The sequence below is a fragment of the Notothenia coriiceps genome, unplaced genomic scaffold (genome assembly GCF_000735185.1).
Source record: "Notothenia coriiceps isolate Sejong01 unplaced genomic scaffold, NC01 NC01_scaffold00004098, whole genome shotgun sequence".
NCBI classification, from domain to species: domain Eukaryota; kingdom Metazoa; phylum Chordata; class Actinopteri; order Perciformes; family Nototheniidae; genus Notothenia; species Notothenia coriiceps.
Genome location: NW_011336799.1, coordinates 51,577 through 67,332, shown reverse-complemented (window position 1 = coordinate 67,332; position 15,756 = coordinate 51,577). Strand labels below are relative to the sequence as shown.

The following is a 15,756-nucleotide window of genomic DNA, read 5'->3' as shown; positions in this document are numbered from 1 at the left end:
CCGCCTGCCAGACGGCAGCAGACTGAACAGTTTGGGGCAGACTGTCACACGGCTATGCTCTGAAGGCTCAAAAAACAGAAAATAAAAAAAGTTCCTAACATTTGAAGAGGTCTCATTGGACTCTAAATAATATATATATTTATGAACACATAATGTTCTCACATACAGTTTAACAGAGTAAACAGTGTGTTAAAAAGCAGATCCTGGTGTTAACACTCACCCTGTTGTCGAAGTATCAAATGGCGTCTGGCAGTCTCACTTCCTACTTCCCTCCCTGGGTGGAGCTCAAACACCCCCGCCTCTGTTAGTACACATTCACTGACACAAACATTTGTATCATCTGTTGTAGTCACCTCATTTACTGATATCAAAATCCTTCGGGATCGCTTAAACAGATGGTGGATCTGAGCCAAGCAGTAAACTTACATAGACTCAATAACTTCTGTTAGGTCAATTAGTAGGTCTGAGTAATTTGCCGGAATAAATGATCAGGCCCCTGACTCCAACAGCTGGGAAACTGCTCTCATGTTAAGAAGCATCAGATCAGTGCATGCGCTGCATCGTCCAATCAGTGAGTGATACACAGTAAGGGGGTGGGGCGAGTGGATGCACCGGAGGATGGTCCGGTGGTTCCTCGATTATCGCTCCTCCGTTATCGATCCTCGGTCCTCTGGCACAAATAAGCGCCATGGGACGCTCCTCAACATGGCGCAGAAAAATCCACTTCCTGTGAGACCGAGGAGTGAGGAAATGAAAAATAAGTAACTTGAGATCCACCCATAGATGTGCCCGTTTTGTGTTTGAACTTGATGTTCAATAACGCTTTTACTTTTTTTTTTTGCTGTTCAGTCAGCAGGAAGTGTTTTAAGGCAGAAATAAATACAAAATAAGGAAGCAAAACGTGTCACAAGGTTTTATTTAAGAGGAACAAACTGAGAAATGATGCATACTGAAAGTAAATCCTCCCAGCAGTACATCAAGTCTCTACTTTAAAGAGTCCTCTCCTGCTGATGTTCAGGTGTATATCAGTATGTAGTGTCTCTACTTTAAAGAGTCCTCTCCTGCTGATGTTCAGGTGTTATCAGATGGCACACNTTTGTAGTGTATTGGTCTTTTGTAGAGGTTTTTCATTGCCAGCAAAAATCTTGCCTAGGGCAGCAAATTGGTCAGAACCAGCCCTGGTGTCATCCCCACTGTGGGGATGACACCAGGGCTGGTTCTGACCAATTTGCTGCCCTAGGCAAGATTTTTGCTGGCAATGAAAAACCTCTACAAAAGACCAATACACTACAAAAAGAGAAACGTATTGACATGGTGGACAGCTTATATAAAAAGGCTTCAAATGTATTTAGTATTGATGAACATGTTTTAATTGGGGGGTGGACTTCACATCCTCTAAGGGGGTCCGGGGGTGTCCCCCCGGGAAGATTATTTTTAACATTTTTAAGTAAAATACTTCAATCTGGTGCACTTTGAGCGCCCAATTACTAGAGACTGATCTAGGGGATGCAACTCTAAACACCCATGTGAAAAAGATCGGTTTGTATGTGAACATATCCAATAACCTACCATAGCCAATAACAAATAAATGTAGGCTAACTTGTTTTATTTTTGTGGTTCATTCATATCTTATTTTATCAGTTAAAATTTATTTATTTATGCATATTTTTAAATCTCTCCAGTTTTAAACAATATTTTTGGTTTACTGTCCTATAGTAGACATTGGAATGATTTACCGGTGCACCCCCTCTCTCTATCTCTCTCTCTCTCTCTCTATCTATCTATCTCTCTCTCTCTCACTTTGGCTGTGAGCTGCGGGAGCCTGATAAGCCAACACCCCCCACTTTCATCACTTACAGCGCCCATCGTACAAGGCAAATGGAAAATGTAACCGGGGTGAAAAGGGTGTTATCTTTACTTAATTATGAATGTTGTTACATCAACGCTGAAAATTCGTTTTTCTTTTGTATTATATTTGCATTTAATCTTGTGGAAGTGCAGATCCCCTGTCCTCCACCAGGGCTCAGCACCCCTACTTCCCACGGCCCTGAATGCAATTTCTCCATAGGATTTTGGAAAGTCGGATAATCTCCACATGTCTACCCTACTTTTATAATTTTTCAAATCATAAATCTATCGATCATAAATCTATCGATTAGGGTTTTCCGTCACTGTGGCACTCTATTGTCAGGAATGTTAGCCTGATATCAAATAGTGGATTCTACTGCAGCAGACTGTTGCACGTCTGCACAGTGTTATATGTTCACAGCTCAGTGTCAGTAGATACTGTGCTGCGTTTAAATCCCTGGCGGCGCCCCTGAATGTAGGCCTACTATACTTAAGGCGAGACACTACAGGTGAACACAGTCAAATGTGTATCTAATAACGTCATCAAAATCGCCACATTGATATGCAAATTAGGCGTTAACTAGGCCTAATTAAAATGCGCTAATCTGCATGCGGTTACCAAGGCATTGCAGGTGAAAAGGATCAAACAAAATCACCTCACAACTTCCCCAGATAGTTACTNTGTGTGCCTACACACACTCTCCGCCTCATTCTGTTTTCATTTACACGTTCGTTATCTGATCAGCTTCAATCTTGTAGGCTACTCACTTCGTTTCTTGTAGCCCTCGAAAGGGTTTTGGAGGTTGATCCCTCGGTGAACGTGAGTTGAATGGCTTTCTTGTCCGCAGCAGCAGAAAGCATTTTCGAATGTTTGAATGAATCAAAGTGGGTCGCCACCGTCGATTTTCTCTTATGCTCCAACACACAGTTGCACGGGGTGCAGAATAGTTTCCCCCCACTTTTTTCCCCGGTCTTTAGTAGAAATGTTTGTTGGTAAATGAGCTCTATACAGTGTTGTTTACATTCTGTGATGCGCGAGCTGATGACGTCACGTCAAGACGAGTTAACTTTTTTTTTCTTCTCAACTTTGTGTGGAAAAATGCGGGGATTATGCGGCCTTTTGATAAATATGCAGCCTTTTAAAAATCTGCGCCATTTTGCTGATTATGCGGTAAATTCTGCGATCGCAGAATTGCGTTTTTCTGGAGGGTCTAACTATTCACATCTTACACTGCATTGTAACTAGGGCTGCTCAATTAATCGTATTTTAAAATCGTATTTTAAAATCGTATTTTAATCGCGATTACGATTATGGCTTGCAACGATTACGAAAACAATGTAATCGAAATAAAACGATTATTTTTGTATTCATTTTTTTTCATTTTTTTTGGGGGATTTTTCAGTTGAATTATACTTAAAGTTCAGGGTAATCAACTGTTAAAAACATACTGTTCAAATGTTTTTTCTCCAATAAATTGATGTTTTCAAAGTCAATGAATAAATCGCATTTAATAATCGCAATTACAATTATTGACCCAAATAATCGAGATCATGATTGTTGCCATAATCGAGCAGCCCTAATTGTAACTTTTATTCATGTATTCATTTTTTATTATCTTTGCTTTTTAATGTTTCAAATGTGTTTAATGTCTTTCATTTTTGTAAAGCACTTTGAATTGCCTTGTATTGAAAAGTACTATATAAATAAACTTGCCTTGCATTGCATTATTATTGCATGATACAACCAGACCGATACCTAACTCTATCAACCAAACATGAATGGTAAACATAAGGCTGAAATGCTGTAGATGGCGATGTCATTTCAACTTGAAGTTGGGTCTGATCTGCAGCTCCACCTCAGAAGATTTGCTCCACTGCTCCACCATGTCTCTGGGCAGCAAGATTGGGATTTATGACCCGTAGAAACATCGCTATTCCACCTTAGTAATTCCACCTGAGCACGGAGAGGGGCAGATGACAGTCAGTCCTTCAATCACTGCATGGATTCCCCCTCAGCAAATCTCAGAGTGGACGCCACAGCCTTCCCTCCATCATCTTTCATAATGACACACACACACCACGTCACTCCGTCTATCACCTTTTGAGACATGTGTGATGTACGTGCAGCCACACTCAGCTCACCCAGCAGACCCAATCCTATTAACGACAGGAGCTCATTGGTTCTTAACCCCTTTAACCCCGCTGTAGCCTTCACTCTGCGCGTCATCTCCTGCTCCATCACTCAGGAGGACAAGTGTTGCTCTCCATTACTGAAACCCAGTCAGTCTTATTCACCGTTCAACACCAGGGCTTACTGTGTCTGCGTTAAGATGTTGTGTTAATACTTCCTGTAGACAGTAATGACTTCCTGCTAGAGGCAACACCCAATGACGATGTGTAACTGTATATAAATAGTCTTGGGGACAATGTGTGACTCTAATATTAAAGCCAAATATTTGACTTTTACAAACAACATGATTTTTGTGTAAATGTATAAATACAATGCACATGAATTATATGCATATTATCATTGGATGTGAGGTTACTTGTAAATAGATCATGTGATTCCTTATTTGATTTACCTAAATGTTACATGTCAATGTGTTATATAAAAAAAGTGAAATGTGCATAAGATACATATGACAAATCCTTTAATGAAGCTTAAGAGATAAGTCTATTAATCGATTAACTAGTTGACAGAAAGTTAACTGGAAACTTTATTTGTTATTGTTCATAGTTTGAGTGATTTTTCAAGATATTAGATATTTCTGTGTTCCTAGCTTCTTAAATGTGAATATTGGCTGCTGTTCTTTGTTGTATATCATTGGATTGGATTTGAAATGTTGGTCAAACAATAAAGTGACTTACAGAGGTGAACCTGGATTTAGATAAAAAATCCATTCTATGTATTTGTCTATTCTATTTTTGGACAATTTATAGAGAATTGAAAAGTAATTAATCCAAAAAAGGTATTGGCAGATTAGTCAGTGAACATAACCAGTAGTTAGAGCCCTGGTTTACAGTAGAACTCTGAACAACCCACAATAGATCCAGAAATAAAGGACAATATATGGTAGAGGAACCACGCAGCATGATTTCTGCTCAGGTGGGGTTATCCACAGCAGTAGTGCCCTTTCTATTCCTCGTCCCTGTTGAGAGAGAGAGAAACTATCCACTGGGGATTCCACCCACATCTCTCTGATAAGGAACACACACTCCGATAACACCTTCCCTTCATTAAATATGACACAAAATCTCCCTTCTCCTAATCAACCGTGGTCCAGGACAGCCGCGCTGCTCAAAGTTTCCAACCCCCTTCCAGGTAGAAATTCCCAAAAGACGAAAATCTCCTTTTTGAGGATCTGAGGCGACGGAGCAGCGCTGTGAAGTGAAGGTCTGCTCATTTCTTTGAGAGAGGCTAGCCATCGAGATAAGACTGTTATCAGATTGACGAGGGGAGATGAGGGGCAGGGCGAAGGCGGAGGGGTACGATCCCCCAAAATACCTCCATTGATGCTACCAACGATTTCAAGACTCATTTTGGGAGAGGAATTATTTGAAAGTTGTCACATCGGAGGAAAGATACAGTACGTAGAGTAATTAGAAGAGGGGAAACTTCAGAAGGGATTAGTGGAGAACTTAATCACATATTTCTATAGAAAAGCATTTGGAGAAGGGCTGTTCATTTTAAGGAAAGTATAGGGTTAACTAAGGGTTAAGGGCTTTCTAAGAAGTCTATTCTTACTTTTTTAGCAATATCACAGAAACTAAGCCGTAAAAACACAAATAGTTTCCAATTATTTTTAAAATGTAAGGTCATCTTATAGACTGAAATAATTGCAGATATGCAGATAAAGAGAGCCAGCTAACATTCATCCTTGCTGGCAGAACAGGTCGCTGTGTTTGGAAAGAGAGACTCGTGGGAAATTTATTCCGCACCTTCCTCCCCGACCAGCTGTTAGGCGTCCACAGCTCCACGGGAGAAATGCTGAGCTCTATGACTGTGTGCCACCGTTTCTTCTTCCTATCTCTCTCTAACACACATACACTCTTTTATACCATGCATGCTGGGAGTGGGACCACAGTATAAAGTGACAAAAAAGGTGACATGTTAGAGACGTGCAGTAATTGGTAGACACGGCTGGATCCCTCCACACAGGAGACACCCAAGGTGACACCGGGAGCGTTTGTTTCTTTAACAAGTGAGGCTGTGAACAGAAACATACCTCAATGTGCCTTAGGGGTATCCATCACCATCTATAGGTGGATGTAGTAAATATCATAAATCTCTCAATGGTGGGCCTACAAAGACACACCGTGTGGAAATCGAGGTCTCCTGGTGCGACTTGATGGATTGCTTTGAATTCTTCGGCCCCAGGGTGGGAACGCATGGGCCAGCTGCAGAGAGCCGGCATCAGACAGTGGAGCCTTTTTGTTTTTGACATGCACACATAATGCTGCAGGAACATAAAGAAATAAAACACCCACACACACAGACATGTACAAATACACAGACACAAATTAAACCACCCACGGGCATCCAAAAAACACATGCAGGCATTTTAACACAAACCACCCACCCACTGTTCATATTCTCTACTCCCAAGACACACACACACACACACACACACACACACACACACACACACACACACACACACACACACACACACACACACACACACACACACACACACACACACACACACACACACACACACACACACACACACACACACTTTCAGTTTGTTGTCTGCAGAGGATGAGGTCAGCAGTCTGCTTTTGCTTATTAACACTCGCTTTGTAGACTGATTCCATTCATCACGCTGCTCTCCTGTTGTTTAATCAACGTCTCAGTCCTGGAGCTCAAAGTCAAGACGACGACCTCTGTCTCCTCTGACGCATGATGGCGGGTGATAAATGGACCATGAACTCAGTGTGGTTTCACACATGACGACATGAAGGGTCTGTTCTTTTTGGAAGACTTTACACACAGTTCAAGTTGTCCAAAAACCTCATCAAATACTAGTTTTAGACATCACAACTTTTGGCAACATGCACTTTTTGTTGTGCAGAAATGCAGAAAGTTTTAAACAACATTGTGGGACAGCCCACTCAGCTACATTTGATAGCTCAAAAAGTAAATCTGTAAAAGAAGTAAGCCAAAAACATAGTTGAAATCTGAGTCTAGTCCTTTAAGTGTCTCGTAAAATAAAAATACGAGTCTCACAAAAATGTACTGTGAACACAAGCTATAAAACAAAAGGTGGCTTAACACACACAAAGTCGCTTTTCTTTGGCAACTAGTTTCTTTGCTAAAATTATAAGTGCTTTCCAATTGCCATTAAACTATTTAATTGTTCGTCCTATTAAATCATGGCAGCAAAATAACTAGGAAGTCCTATTGCCCTCGGTGGCATTTTGCAGTTTGCAACCCAGTATGCTTTTCTGGACATTATGACCCATAATCCTCAGCAGAGTAAATGATAGTCAGGAAAGTGTTTTGCTTTGGTGAGAACAAAACAAAACATCTTAAAAAAGAGAGACCTGGTGATCTTTTTAACAACTGACATCTTATAATATAGACTACCTTTCCTAATGCATATAAAAATGGATGTTAAAAAGTCAAATGGATCGAAAACTGTATACCTAAACATCTGGGTTAAAATTCCAGTCCAATCCGATAAGACTAGCACACAATTGAACACAAGGTATGGTGTTTTATAGAGAGTAAAAACAAATGCTTAAAAGGTTGTAATGTTCCTCTGAAAAGAAGTCCCTTAATGTCATTCTGCAGCGATACACGACTTCTGTCTGTCATCACTTCTCTTTACTTGCAAAAACAAGCCTGCCCATGAACGGAAGGACATCAACTTTTTGTTTTTGTTTACTCTTCATGGCTCATCCCGAGTTTAAAGGTCCCCTATTATACTGTTTTTCATCAATATATTATAGGTCTCAGATATATACAAAACATGTCTCTGAAGTGTTTGGCTCCAAATACCAAACAGATAATGAGTTGTAGCATCCCATAATCCCCTCTGTTTCAGCCCTGTTTCAAAAGTGCTGATTCTCTGTCTGTTACTTTAGATGAAAATAAGGAGCCACGCCCCTCTGAAAGATATCTGGTTCAAAAGAACACAATGGTGCTCTAGGAGGAGATTCAGGTGATAAGGTGGTGGGGGGTAATTGGCTAATGGTTACACAAGCCAAAAAATCGTTATGACATCATAAAGTGGCCAAAATCTGATGGGCTCATTTTCAGACAGGTTTTTTTTATAAATGGATCAGGACAAAAAGTGAGCGAATTTTTTTTCCTGAAACTTTCAGAATCTCTTGACACAGAGGGGACACATGTTGATGTATAAAATACATGAAAAAGTGGATTTTGCATAATAATAGGTGACCTTTAAAGTAAAGAAGTCGTACTAAACCATCTCAATCTGAAGTCACTGTCATGGCGGCCTGGAGTTTGGCCCGCCCTCTCCGCTGCAAGGTTCCTTCAGTGTGACATCACACGACAATGTGACGGAAATCTGTGCTGATGGAAAGCGGATTGCCACCCATAGACCGCTTTATTCCCTCCATTAAATCTGGATAATCCCATATGCTTAGCTCACCGCCACCGCCTCTCCTTTGGCCCCCCCAAAACCTTTCCCTTGCAAATTAATCAGTTCATAATCTCCGCCTTGCATCTAAACACTCGATGGAGTCAGAGACGAGCTACCGGTGCAGCGAGGAAGAGACCCCGGTTCTCCTGATTTCAGGATGCTGACTCGTTTGTTCAGACAATGCTGACACACACATAAACATGGAGCACAACATCCCAGAGCGCACATATACTGTATAATGCATTAGACACCAGCACTAGATAGTCATCTTGGGTAACAGGGTCTGTCACATTATGACATTTTCGAGAGCATTAACAGCCTCCTGAGGGGCCGTCATTACGCAATGACAACAAAGACATGAGCTCAGGACAAAACATTTTGACTTTAGAGATAAATGGAGAAACATAAATACTCTGTGGGAAATGAAAATCAGCTGAACAAGGATCCAGTAAACAAAAACTCTGTCAGTCAAGGCCGAACTGACAGGACGCACCGTTCAGAGAACAACACTCAGACTAAATAAAGTCTGAAACGTAGCTGCTGGGCGGAGTATCATCTGTCTATACCCTTAATGTAAGGCGCCATCATGTCACACCCTTTAACACAGCAACATCTCACATCCCCCAAACACCACCTGACAGCAGGACACAATATTTTCAATTATTTATCATGCTACCATGGAGGCTGATGGGATGGCAGGGTCAGGAGGAAAGAGAGGAAGGAGGAGACGGATGCAAGGAGGTAAAGAGGTTCAAGATAAACAATTGTAAAAAAGAGGAGGGCAGCTTGCAATCACCGTGGTTTAAGACAATCAAATGGGCGGATTACAAAATGTGAAGAGGAGGAGGAGAGAGGCTGAGAGGGAGGGACGGGAACATAAAACAACAACACAGAGGTCGGACAGAGAGGGCAAGCGGGCGCGAAGGGTCGGCAGAGGATTTGATATATGGACAGTTGTGAAAGAGGGCAGTGAAGCATCCTTGTGCACACACACACAAATAAACACACTCACACACCAGATGGGCCTCGAGGGATTAAAGCGAGGTTATTCGTCCTCACTGAGCTCCGCACAGAGCGGGCAGATCTAAACCGAAAGCTCCTTTTTCATTCAAAGCAACCAGTCTGATTTTTTTTTTCTGGGAGGGGATTTTCTTTTTTTAGTGTCAAACAGCCAACTCCAAAAATACAATGCCTCAATAAAGCTATGGAAAGTCCTGCTACTAAGCTTAGACCACTCAAGTGCACACAGGCACGTTTTTGTTGTTCTTTCAACCCCACCCTGACCCACACAAAATTAAATGAAAACTGAAATATTCATCGTGAACGCTGTTTTCTTCTCTGCTTGCACCGTTAAATCAGTTTAAGTGCAGCTCTCCCGCAGGAGATTATGTGAAATAATAAATGTATTTTCCGTGCCCTGGTGAGGTCATATCTATTAAATAACTCCTATTACCGATGTCTTTGACTCTGTTATTTGCAGGCCAGAGCCTTGCAGAATAACACGGACGAGGCTGAGAGAAAGAAAAACATCACATTACCTGTTGAGAAGGCACAGCAGACGCAGCAATCATGGCAGCAGCAAATGGGGGAAAACAGAGAAAAAGAAGCACAGGTTAGCATTTTGTTGCATACTAAAAAAAAGTGGAACTTGAATACAAAATTGCACATTTCCATTTCTGCAGAGATGCATTGTGGCACCACTGAACGGCACAAAAAACATTCGGAAGTAATTATTGGATATTTCATGAGTTCAATTCATACAGAGGTATAAATTAAAAAGGGGCACAGCCGATTTGTTGATATAGCATTAATCAGCGTGTCATTGATCGTTCAGCCCTCGCGAGGTCTTTTGTTTTGTCATTAGCTGCTTGAGAGTTACGGTGGTGTGAAATCATATTGACATGGATTAATATAGCAGCTTTTTTATTTTCATACAGCGAAGTTGAAATATGAAACACGCTTATTTCTCCTTTTTCTTTCATTAAAGGACTTTCTGTCTACAGATTTTTCATTATTCTTCTAAATGAATATGTATTATTACTTTTAATTCAAAGTTAATTCAACATACACACAGTTTATTAGCTCGAAATGCATACACCCATTTCTCTACTATTAAGAGATTCAAACACAATTGCTAAACAACAGCAATTTCATGTAGTTTCCTATTCATCTGACTTTGTTTGACCTTCATTCCCTTTCAATCTCTATCGAACACCAACATTAGCATACAAGAGCTTTTTGTGTCAATATCTCGCCTTTTAAACACATCGGTCAAGCAGAGGTGTTTGTAAAGTAACACAGGCTCGCATCAAAAGTAAATAACCAAAAGATGATGGCAGGATGCTCTAAAAGCCTCTACACTAATGTGCTGCTTACTTTAAGGAGAAACGCAGGTGGGCGTAATTGGATACAAGCAGACGCTCAAAATTAGGACAAGATTTATTTAAAAGACATGTGATTGCGCACTAAGGCATACATGTGTATTGATTAAACAAAAACATGGGAAATACATCGAGCTAGGTTTTCTGTGGATGTTTGTTTGTGCTGGATTTCAGAGCCTGAAGACGGACCTGGTGGGGGGTAAACATGCATGAGTACCCTTATCTCTTCTACTCCGCTGCCCTACGTTACTACCTAAAATACAAGCGATGTCACAAAGCTCAAGCCTCTGCCATGTGAGCACCATCAAACTAAACAGAGCTATACGCTAAATAGCATATTGTCTTTGATTGCCACGTTTTAAATATCTCTCTCTTCTACTCTGTCATTTGAGACTGATTTGACTGGAGGTAAACAGAGTGGGATGCAAGCCTTTTGAATCATAGAAGTAGACATCTTTAAAAATGTACTAAATGTGAAGCATTAAAGCGGTATATGAAAGCAAAATGCTGCCTGCTGATAACACAACTCTTTTATTTGTTTTACTTCCTCTAACAAAAGGAAGTAGTAACAATGAAGATGTCTCTGTAACCTTTCAACAGCTATTGCTTAAGGGTGCCGCTTTAAAAGAAAAAGCATAGATAATGGGAAGATTCCAGTAGATGTTTGTTTTATGCAATGACTCAAAAAGTGTGTTAATTCCCAGCCCACTTATTTTCCCTCGAAATAGATACATGTAAAGCCGTCACTGTGATGGGGTGCAAGGGTGGGAGTTTACGCACAATAAACAAGCTCTTTTTGAATTGGCTTAATCTCATTTGGCCTACTAATACGCAACACACCAGCCTTTAAAACCAAGTGATACAGAAACGCTGAGCCTCTATTGAAAATACATCGACAGATTATTTTTTTGATTCAATTGAAATAAGAAAATCCGCACTTCCTGTTGTTTCACTGACTCATGCCTCTGCCCCCGGGCCTCGGTTTACCTCAGCTAAACTCTTGATTATCGACAAAGGGACACGTCCAAATCAGTTCCAGTGACAGAAGCTATGAGTAAAGGGTCTTGTGTAAAAAGCCTCATGCCTGTCACAAATGTTTTATCATCTCATTGACTGTAACGGCCGCAGCAGCACTTATCGTTTTGGCGAATCTTTGACGTTGTCTGGAACATAAAAGATTCAGATGAAAGCCAGTCAGCGTGTGCAGATGTGATTGACACATGAGGCTGAGCAGCTTGTGTGGTTTCTTACTGATGCATAAACCAGACTCGGGAAAGGCTGTCCAAACACGCCTCCGACAATATCTAGGTTTTTCTTCACAGCGAGAGCAGGGAGGGTTGAAGCTGATAATAGGCCTGTCATCTCAGATCTGGTAAATTGCAGCTAGTCCTCTTTTGGTGTAGAAAGAGGAGATAAACACAGCTCCAAAACGTGACACTGCATCTGCTTCCTGTCCTTCTGGCTATGAAGCGTAAACCTTCTCAAGTTGTCGGAGATGGTTAGTGTCTTTCATTAGACAAAGACTTTCAACAAAAGGCACTAAAAAAGCTGTGAAAATAACTGCGAAACCTAAATGTTCCCAAACCGGAGACTTCAATGATGCTGGAGGATTTTCGAGCTCAACTTTATCTGCGTTCGCCATTTGGACAGTTCCTCAAATTACTGACTAAATTTGAACGCATCCCTGTGACCAGCTCTCATAGTATGCCTCTCGTCCAATGAAATGACTTGCGTTGACGCGTTGAACCCAATGTGAGCAAATTACTCTGAATGCTGCGACGCAGCACCTGAGATTACTTCCAAGAAGTTGTTCACGTTCTCAATTTTTTACGTTTAACGTTATATTTGTTCGGTACACTTCGGTACACACGTGTAGCGAACCGAAGGGCCCGTACCGAATAATTTCGGTACACCCCTAGTTTACACCAAAAAGATCTGGAACTAGAACTTTTTTTTGCTAACCTTTTCACCCCTTTTCAGACTTTCCTGGGGAGAAAAAGGTTCCAATTTCTGATTGGCTGGGCGAATTGCAAACCACGCCCCGTAAAACTCTGATAGGTTTTTGTGAAGCCGCCATTTTATTTGCTCGCATTAGCATTATTAGCATTAGCCCCGCGCACCAACGGAGAGAGACTAAGTTATGGCAACACAAAAGAAAACATGGGAGCGGTGGAGATGAGGAGGTGTCGGCGTTCTGGCGATTTACTCGGAAGGCTTCAGTAGAAGCTGCTGGGAGTCAGCAGCTTCTACTGAAGCCAGTCCCCAACTCCGGGGATTCAGGGACTTATTCCGGTGTGAACGCGATTTACTAGATAGTTCCAGGAAATAAAAGTTCCGGGAACTATTCCTGGGAAAAGTACTTGGTGTGAAAGCCCCTAATGAGAGAAACCTTTGACAATATATATAATATATTAAAATGTCCATCTGATCATGCATCTCACAAAGCAACCAGCAACCAGCACCGACACGAGAAAGGAACTGAACAAAATCCTTTGCATCAGTCTTCTATTTAATTAGAAATGAGGTAAATGAAATATGATATTTTATATGAAATTACTTGGCATCTGGACTTTATAAAACACAATATCACCAAAATATAAAAATTCTGAAATCATCTAAATTCCGTATTGGTGTACTTAAGGGTAATCTATATTCAGCAGACGGTTAACTTAACTAAGCATTAAGATTTTAAACGAGTCAAAGAGAACAAAATCACTGCCATGTTTGGAGCTCAATAAGGAACATGTTTTATCTTTTTCAGTAAATCCTAACAAAACCCAAAGCATACAAACAAAAATGTATTTCGAACAGCAACAAAAACAGGCTGGTTCAACAAACAATATCTGTTCCCTGTCCATCCTTCTGGATATTTACACAAACCAAACCCTGTCATCAAACAGAGGAAAGTAAAAGAGAGCAGAATGGAGTCCAGCATCATGTGCAAGAAGGGTACCAACAGAAAACCATTCTGCATGCTGAGGCTCAGAGGAGGATTTCTTCACGCTCTGTTTCTCGTCCGAGTGTGTGAGTGTGTGAGCGTGTGCGGCACATGTGGGTCCCAGCTTCTTTCATGTATGCTTGTGGTTAGATCGATGTGTGCTGTGTACATCTGAGCCCTCAGGAGCAGCATGCATGATGCTCCTCACAGCGAGAGGTGACTCAACAAAACTCAAACTAGAGCAACTCAGAAAAATAGCTTTATCCACTCAACAGATATGCAGCGCTAGTACAAAGTCTACTTTCTGTTTTGGAATAACATGGACATCATTTCATCTCACATATGAAACAGAAAGAAGTCAAGTGGCCCGATTTGTAGATATTATTGCCGACTAACAGATGTTCATATTCCACTCACAAGGGAAATCTTTCCTAAACTTATCTCAACTTTAAGTGAGAGTCGATTGCACAAACCTAAAATGCCAATAAGTAGAAGAAAAGAGAATAAATGTTGCACATAGACCCAACAACACACTTACACACACCAACTAGCCTATTAACAACCCAAATAAGCTAATGCGGGCCAGCTAAATAATGAGTTTCTGAGTGAGCACCTTTATAGAAAGGACTGTAATTGATCCTATGAGGCCATTAGGGGGTTTATGTGAGACTAGAAAAGGAAAGCTAAAGCCATTTCGCCGGCAGGCTGCAGCTACTTTAATCTACCTCCATCAATAACCTGCGCTAAGGACACACAGCGGGATTCAAACAGATGCATGGTCAGAGCCCGGTATTAGAGCAGAGCCTTAGCCTGCACCCGAGTGTTTTCACAAAGGTCCAGCGCGTGACCTTTTTAGCAAATCGAGGATGACAACACCGACAGAGGAAAATAAATGAGTGTAAGATTTTGTGTTCTGAGGCAAAAGTTCAGGAAGAGTAGAAAAGTTGGACACATATATTTAGTTTTGCAAGATTTACTCATACCAACATACCGTAATTAGGCTTGGCAGGTTATCAGCTGTATATACAGTAGATATTCTGATACAACACTACATATTAAACTTTGGGTATTGTGATAATACTGTCTTTACTTGGTTTTAAAGGCTGAGTTATATTAAAGTGATGCCATTTCTTTTTACTCAACAGACTTTTCTAGCCGTTTTATTATATGACTTTACGCGCTTAGTCATTAAATCCACGTAATTTTGATTATTTATCAAAAATCGTATTGTGTTATTTTGTAATTATTTTGTGAAAGCACCAATAGTCAACCCTACATTATAATCGCAATATCAAAATGGGTATTTAGTGGGCAATATCCATAGCCCGGCACTAACACAATGTCTTCTGCTTTGTTCTCCATATTATTTTTCGTAAAAGATAGCGTACACATTTTAAACCCTGAAACAAGCAAATCCTCAGCCATTACAAGTTCTGAATTGTTACAATAAAAGCACCATCTCAATGGATGACAGAAGAAACACAAGGCTCTGGCTGAATTAGACTAGTCAGCCCAAAGATCGTTAAAGTGTAATCTCGTCTAATCTCATCTGTGTGAATATTCAGAGATTCTGAAAAAAGTCAGAGAAGTAAAAATCGAACCAATGAGATGAGTGATTTATTTTCCAGACGCCTAAGTCCTAAGAATCAGCTCATGGCCCTCCGCTGAGATATACAGTTTCACTGACTGATACAGTCCAGAGTTCCTTGCCAGGTTCTCTCCATTCTAACCTCAGCATCCCGTCCTCTTGCGGCCATAAAACATCCGTCCTCAGCCAAGAAGAGAGTTATCGATATTCGAGTCAATCCATCCGCCTCAGCGAACTCCCTCCAAACGCAGGAAACCAACCATGTCAGCCCATTGCAGATGGAGCAAGAGGCCATAAAGTCAATACCGTATCCATCAGCTAAATAGGCTGCCAGGATCATGATTGTTTACGGTGGGGTGGAGATAGCGTGTGAATGTACGTCAGTCTGCT

The 15,756-nt window shown here is 41.0% G+C and overlaps 2 protein-coding genes across 2 annotated transcripts in view; both read right to left on the bottom strand.

Annotated features, from left to right (window-relative positions):
- Positions 1 to 14,616, bottom strand: part of snrpb (small nuclear ribonucleoprotein polypeptides B and B1) — a 23,897-nt gene extending 9,281 nt beyond the window's left edge. Inside the window, exons 1-3 of the mRNA XM_010767182.1 lie at positions 14,613 to 14,616; positions 8,323 to 8,344; positions 5,229 to 5,236 (exon numbers count right to left, since the gene is read on the bottom strand). The gene's annotated coding sequence lies outside the window, so the exon portion shown is untranslated. The remainder of the gene's footprint in view (positions 1 to 5,228; positions 5,237 to 8,322; positions 8,345 to 14,612) is intronic.
- The window catches only part of LOC104941998 (mannosyl-oligosaccharide 1,2-alpha-mannosidase IC), a 206,281-nt gene that overhangs the window by 155,040 nt on the left and 35,485 nt on the right, over positions 1 to 15,756 (bottom strand). The window lies entirely within an intron of this gene.